Raw genomic sequence first — 6,612 nt, forward strand, 5'->3', positions numbered from 1 at the left:
GCGAGGCGCGCTACTGCGCTTGCGCCGGGAGCCTGGCTGCCAGAAAGCCCCTTTAGTCCCGCCTACCTGCTAGTCCCGCCTACCTGCTTGTCCCGCCCACTTCTGCTGGTTCCGGGCTCAGCTGTGACCTCGTCCGCGGGCCGATTCACGCCTGTCCCTCCGCCCTCTCACTGGAGGGAAGGAGACACACGCGAGGCCGCTCACCTTGGGGGCGTGAACCTGAAACCAAGGGAGGCAAAAGTCTGCAGATTTACAGATCCACCTTCAAAGTATCTCAAAAATACGTTATCTCCTGCCTTATCTTTCTTTTGTTATGGCCTTTAATACACAGAATAGATTAAGCACAGTCCTTGGTCATGATACGTTGTCATCATTGGTCCATAAATGATCATTTTCTCTCTCCCCTTCTCTCAGTATATGCATATATACACGTTATACACACACATAAATACATATGTATGTATAAATCTCGTCATCTCATCCTCTGTCTTTCAAAGGAATCACTATCCTGGTTTGTATTCATTATTTCCATTCTCTCTATGTTATCACACATGTGCATGGCTAAAATATGTTTAGATTTTAAAAAACTTTATACGATTTATATCTTTATGTGGTATTCTGGGACTTGATTGTTTAACTTAACATTTTGAAATTCATCTCAGCTGTTGCATATAGCTGTAATTAATTCATTTCATGGCTGCACAATAGTCCATCTATTTTCCTGTTGATGGGCATGTCTCCTGGTGCACCGTGCAGGAGTATCTCTTGGATATCCTCTACTTTCCTGTCATACCTATATTGCCTTATTTCAGATTCTCATCATCTCTTGCTAGGAACATGCTCAGATCTCCCTTCCTCTGAGTTCAACTGCCCCAATCTGCTCTCTATATTGCTACCAAGGGGTTCTATCTAGGAAGCAGTCATTACTGGCTCCCCATAGTCTGTTGGACAAAGTCAAACCGAGTACTACCAGGCTTCTGTGCACCTCCCAACCTCATTATCTTCCCACTGCCCTCACCTCCCTCCTGCTTTCACCCTATGATTTGGTGGCATTAAACCTATACAGCACTGATTCCTGTAAATACCATGCTATTGCATAACCCCTTTTATTGTATATGCTGCTCCCTCTTCCTGGAATGCCTCTCCCCTACTTTGTAATGAACTCCTCTTCCTTCAGAAGTAAATACTATTCTGAATTCAGCATTTCTCATTCTCATGTATTTCTTTTTTGTTGTTTTTTTGGGAGCTGGCTGGTAAAGGGATCTGAATCCTTGCCCTTGGTGATATGATACTGCGTTGTAACCGAGTTAAACAGCCGGCCCTCCATTTCTGTATTCCTTTAGTACATATGAGGGGTCTTCAGAAAGTTTATGGAAAATGCACATTATGAAAAAACTATGCATGAATTTCAAAATTTTTTTTTTTTTTTTGCACCAAAATAAAATCGTAGTAACTCGTTATGACATGTCTGAACAGGATGTAGTTTGAGTCACTAAGAAGGATAAGACATCAGTTTGAAAAGAGCCTCTAACATGAATTCTGCTAAAATTGAAGCAAGAACAAATATCAAATTTATGGTGAAGCTTGGGTGGAAGAAGGGTGAAATCACTGATGCTTTATAAAAAGCATTTATGAGAACAATGCCCCAAAGAAATCAGCAATTTACAAGTGGATATTTCCTTTTAAGAAGGAACAAAAAGGTGTTGAAGATGAAGCCTGAAGCTGTGGACCATCCACATCAATTTGCAAGGAAAGAATTATCTTGTTCGTGCCCTAACTGAAGAGGGACAATTAACAGCAGAAACAATAGCCAACACCGTAGACATCTTAATGGGTCTGGCTTACAAAATTATGACTGAAAAATTACAGTTGAACAAACTTTCTGCTCAATGGGTGCCAAAACTGTTGCAGCTACATTAGCTGCAGACAGGAGCAGAGCTTTGAATGGAAATTTTTTTTTTTTTTCTTAAAAGATGACCAGTAAGGGGATCTTAACCCTTGACTTGGTGTTGTCAGCACCACGCTCAACCAGTGAGCTAACCGGCCATCCCTGTATAGGATCCGAACCCGGGGCCTTGGTGTTCTCAGCACCACACTCTCCCAAGTGAGCCACGGGCCGGCCCTTGAATGGAAATTTTAAGCAAGTAGGATCAAGATCCTGAAGCATTTCTTCAAAGAGTTGTAACAGGAGATGAATCATAGCTTTATCAGTATGACCCTGAAGACTGCAAAATCAAAGCAATGGCTACCAAGAGGTGGAAGTGGTCCAGTCAAAGCAAAAGTGAACAGGTCAAGAGCAAAGGTCACGGCAACAATTTTTGGGGTGCTCCAGGCATTTTGCTTGTTGACTTTCTGGAAAGCCAAAGAAGGATAACATCTGCTTATTATGAGAGTATTTGGAGAAAGTTAGCCAAAGCTTTAGCAGAAAAACACCCAGAATATGTTCACTGGCGAGTTGTTCTCCACCACGACAATGCTCCTGCTCATTCCTTTCATCAAACAAAGGCAATTTTGTGACTTTTGATGGGAAATCATTAGGCATCCACCATAAAGTACTGATTTGGCTCCTTCTGACTTCTTGTTTCTCAATCTTAAGTCATCTTTGAAGGACAACCATTTTTCCTCAGTTAATAATGTAAAAAAGACCATATTGACGTGGTTAAATTCCAAGGACCGTTTCAAGATGGCGGCGGCTGCGGCGGCTGGCGCGGAGTAGCTGAGGTGGAAAAGGTGGCCACTGGGCCTCAGGCAGCCGGGAAACTTGTGGACCTTCCTCTGGCCATCTCTTAAGGGAGGACTGCTGCTGCTGGCCGGTCGTGGGGGCTCAACGCCACTTTGCCCCCGGCAGGAGAGGCTGCCTCATTTACAGGCAACAGCTTTGAAGTGTGGAGCAGGAAAAGAACTGATTCTTAGCTGCAAAAGCGAGTCTTGAAACAGGGAACATGGCGCCAGGGCTGCTGTGGATGCAGCCAGGATCCCAGAGGCTGGGGCCGCACTGAAGGCGGCCAGCTGCCCTATTCAGGATTCGAGGTTTCAGGCCGGCATTAAAGAAGATTCCTGGGAGCGCCCGAGCGGCGCCGCGACTGAACAGCCCGAGGCGGCAGCGCCGAGAACACGGAAGGCAACAAACCAGAGACAGAGCGAGCGCCCGACCTGGCACAGCACTGTGAGTGATCCCTGGCCTACGCGGCTCCCGCCTGCACCACCAGGCCACTCACTGCCCCGGTGCTGCCTCCATTTTCCCAGGTGCGGGCAGCTCCGCCCTGCTCGGCCATCACTGAGCCCATTTGCTTGGCCTGGCGCGGGGCTTTCCGGACCCTGCGGGCCGGCCTCCTCTCCCACTCCCTCCGCGGTTCTCTGGCGGGGCTGGGGGTGTGGGGCGTCCCGACCAGTGTTGGGAGGGCTAGAAAGTACGGGCGGGCCGACTGTCACTCCACCACACCCTGGACTCCGGCCCCGGTAAACTTCCTGTTACTGGGAGGCAGATAACATCTCTGCGACCACCAGTTTGGAAAAAAGCCTAACGAATTTCTGGTTGGGAATAGTGTGGTAGGAGAGTTCCCAGGTCCGCTTGAACCTGCCGGAGAGCAGGCTGCAGGCAGGCACTAGACTCGGTTTATACCGGGGGGATACAAAGGTGAACAAGACCCGAGAAAGATCTACACAGTGCTACAAAGGCACCCAGAGAGACCGGTTGTCTGTGCCTAGCAGAAACCTGATAGACTTCCTGGGCGAGGCGGTGCTGAGCAGGGTCTTGAAGGCCCAGCTGATAGACGAGGGGTGCAGAAGACACGCCCCAGCCCAGCACAGTGTGCACAGAGGGGGGAGACTCGACAGAAACCACACACCCGGTGGGGTCGCCACTGCACGATCTAACAGCCTGGGCCAGAGCACACGGAACGGGGAGAAGTCCTGTACAGAAAGTGAAAGCTCAACAGAGATCACACACCCTGTGGTACGTGATCCACCAGCCCAGCAGAGTACAAGCTGACCAGAAAGGTGGATCCCCGGAGAAGCCCAAGACCCGAGGCAACCACACACACAAGACACTAGAGGCCAACTGAGCAGTCACGGCGGGAGCCATACCAAATTAGCAACCACAGCAACATCCTAGTTAGTCATTAGTCTCAAACCGGTGGACTGTGAAACCCCCTGCCACAATGAATAAACACCAAAAAAAAGACACCAGAAATACAAAAAATCAAGAAAGTACACCACCAAAAGTTAATAAATCTCATACTCTAGATCCTATAGAACAAGAAGCCCTTGAAATAACTGACAAGGAATTTCGAGTGATAATTCTAAGGAAACTGAATGAGATACAAGAAAACTCAGCTAGACATCATGATGAAATGAGGAAAAGTATACAGGATCTGAAAGAGGAAATATACAAGGAAATCAATGTCCTGAAAAAAAATGTAGCAGAACTTGCTGAACTGAAGAAATTATTCAGCGAAATAAAAAACACAACGGAGAGTTTAACCAGCAGGCTTGTCGAAGTTGAAGAGAGAACCTCTGAACTTGAAGATGGGCTGTTTGAAATAACACAAGCAGACAAAAAGAAAGAAAAAAGAATCAAGGACATGGAAGAAAATCTGAGAGAGATATCAGACAACCTCAAGCGCTCAAATATCCGAGTCATGGGTATTCCAGAAGGGGAGGAAAATGGAGATTCCATTGAAAACATATTCAACAAAATAGTGGCAGAAAACTTCCCAGGTATAGGAAAAATCACAGATCTTCAGATCCAGGAAGCTCAACGATCTCCAAACGTATTCAACCCAAAAAGGCCTTCTCCAAGACATGTCATAGTCAAATTGGCAAAACTCAGAGACAAAGAGAGAATCTTAAAAGCTGCAAGAGAGAAGCGTCAAATCACCTATAAGGGAGCCCCAATCAGGTTAACATCAGACTTTTCATCACAAACCCTAAAAGCTAGAAAGGAATGGGATGATATTTTCAAAATACTAAAAGACAAAGATTGCCAGCCAAGAATACTCTACCCTGCAAGGCTATCCTTCCGAAATGAAGGGCAAATAGTATATTTCTCAGACAAACAAAAACTGCGGGAGTTCACTACCACAAGACCACCCTTACAAGAAATCCTCAAGGGAGTACTGGGTTTGGTTCTCAAAAAATAACTACCACTGCCATAAAAACCTAAGAAAAATCTAAACCCGCTAGTACAATAAAAATGGCATTCATGAAGAGAAAACAAGCTAACAAAAACACTATCTACAACCTAAGGAACCAACAAACAAAGAAACCAAACAGTAAATCAGAAAGCAAGGAACAAAAGACACCTAAGACAACCAAACAACCAATAAAATGCTAGGAATAAATCAACACCTTTCAATAACAACTCTTAATGTTAAAGGCTTAAATTCCCCAATTAAAAGACACAGACTGGCTGACTGGATCAAAAAGCAGGACCCAACTATATGCTGCCTACAAGAGACCCACCTCACCCATAAAGATTCACACAGACTAAGAGTGAAAGGATGGAAAAAGATTTACCATGCAAACAGAAAAGAAAAACGAGCAGGAGTGGCTATTCTTATATCTGACAAAATAGACTTTAAACTAAAAACCATAAAAAGAGACAATGAGGGACACTACTTAATGATAAAAGGACTGATCCATCAAGAAGACATAACAATCATAAATATGTACGCACCCAATGTTGGAGCAGCCAGATTTATAAAACAAACTCTATTAGACCTAAAGAAGGAAATAGACACTAATACCATAATAGCAGGGGACCTGAACACTCCACTGTCAATATTAGACAGATCATCTAGGCAAAGAATCAGTAGAGAAACACAAGATCTAAACAAGACTCTAGACCAATTGGAATTGGCAGATATCTACAGAACATTCCACCCAACAACCTCAGAATATTCATTCTTCTCATCAGCACATGGATCATTCTCCAGGATAGATCACATATTAGGTCACAAATCAAGTCTCAATAAATTCAAAAAAATTGGAATTATCCCATGTATCTTCTCAGACCACAATGGATTAAAACTAGAAATTAATAACAAACAAAACTCTGGAAACTATGCAAACACATGGAAATTAAACAGCATTCTACTTAATGACATATGGGTCCAAGAAGAAATCAAGCAGGAAATCAAAAAGTTTATTGAAACTAATGAAAACAATGATACATCATACCAAAACCTGTGGGATACTGCAAAAGCAGTATTGAGGGGAAAATTTATTGCATTAAATGCTCACTTCAGAAGAATGGAAAGATGGCAAGTGAACAACCTAACACTTCACCTTAAAGAACTAGAAAAACAAGAACAATCCAATCCTAAAGTTAGCAGACGGAAAGAAATCATTAAGATCAGAGCAGAACTGAATGAAATTGAAAACCAAAAAACAATTCAAAAGATCAACGAATCAAAAAGTTGGTTTTTTGAAAAGATAAATAAAATTGACAAACCATTAGCATGGCTAACAAAAAAAAGAAGAGAGAAGACTCAAATAACAAAAATGAGAAATGAAAAAGGCGATATTACAACTGATTCATCTGAAATACAAGGAATCATTCGAGACTACTATAAACAACTATACGCCAACAAATTTGAAAATCTGGAGGAA

Source organism: Cynocephalus volans, chromosome 14, assembly GCF_027409185.1.
Source record: "Cynocephalus volans isolate mCynVol1 chromosome 14, mCynVol1.pri, whole genome shotgun sequence".
Taxonomy (NCBI): Eukaryota; Metazoa; Chordata; class Mammalia; order Dermoptera; family Cynocephalidae; genus Cynocephalus; species Cynocephalus volans.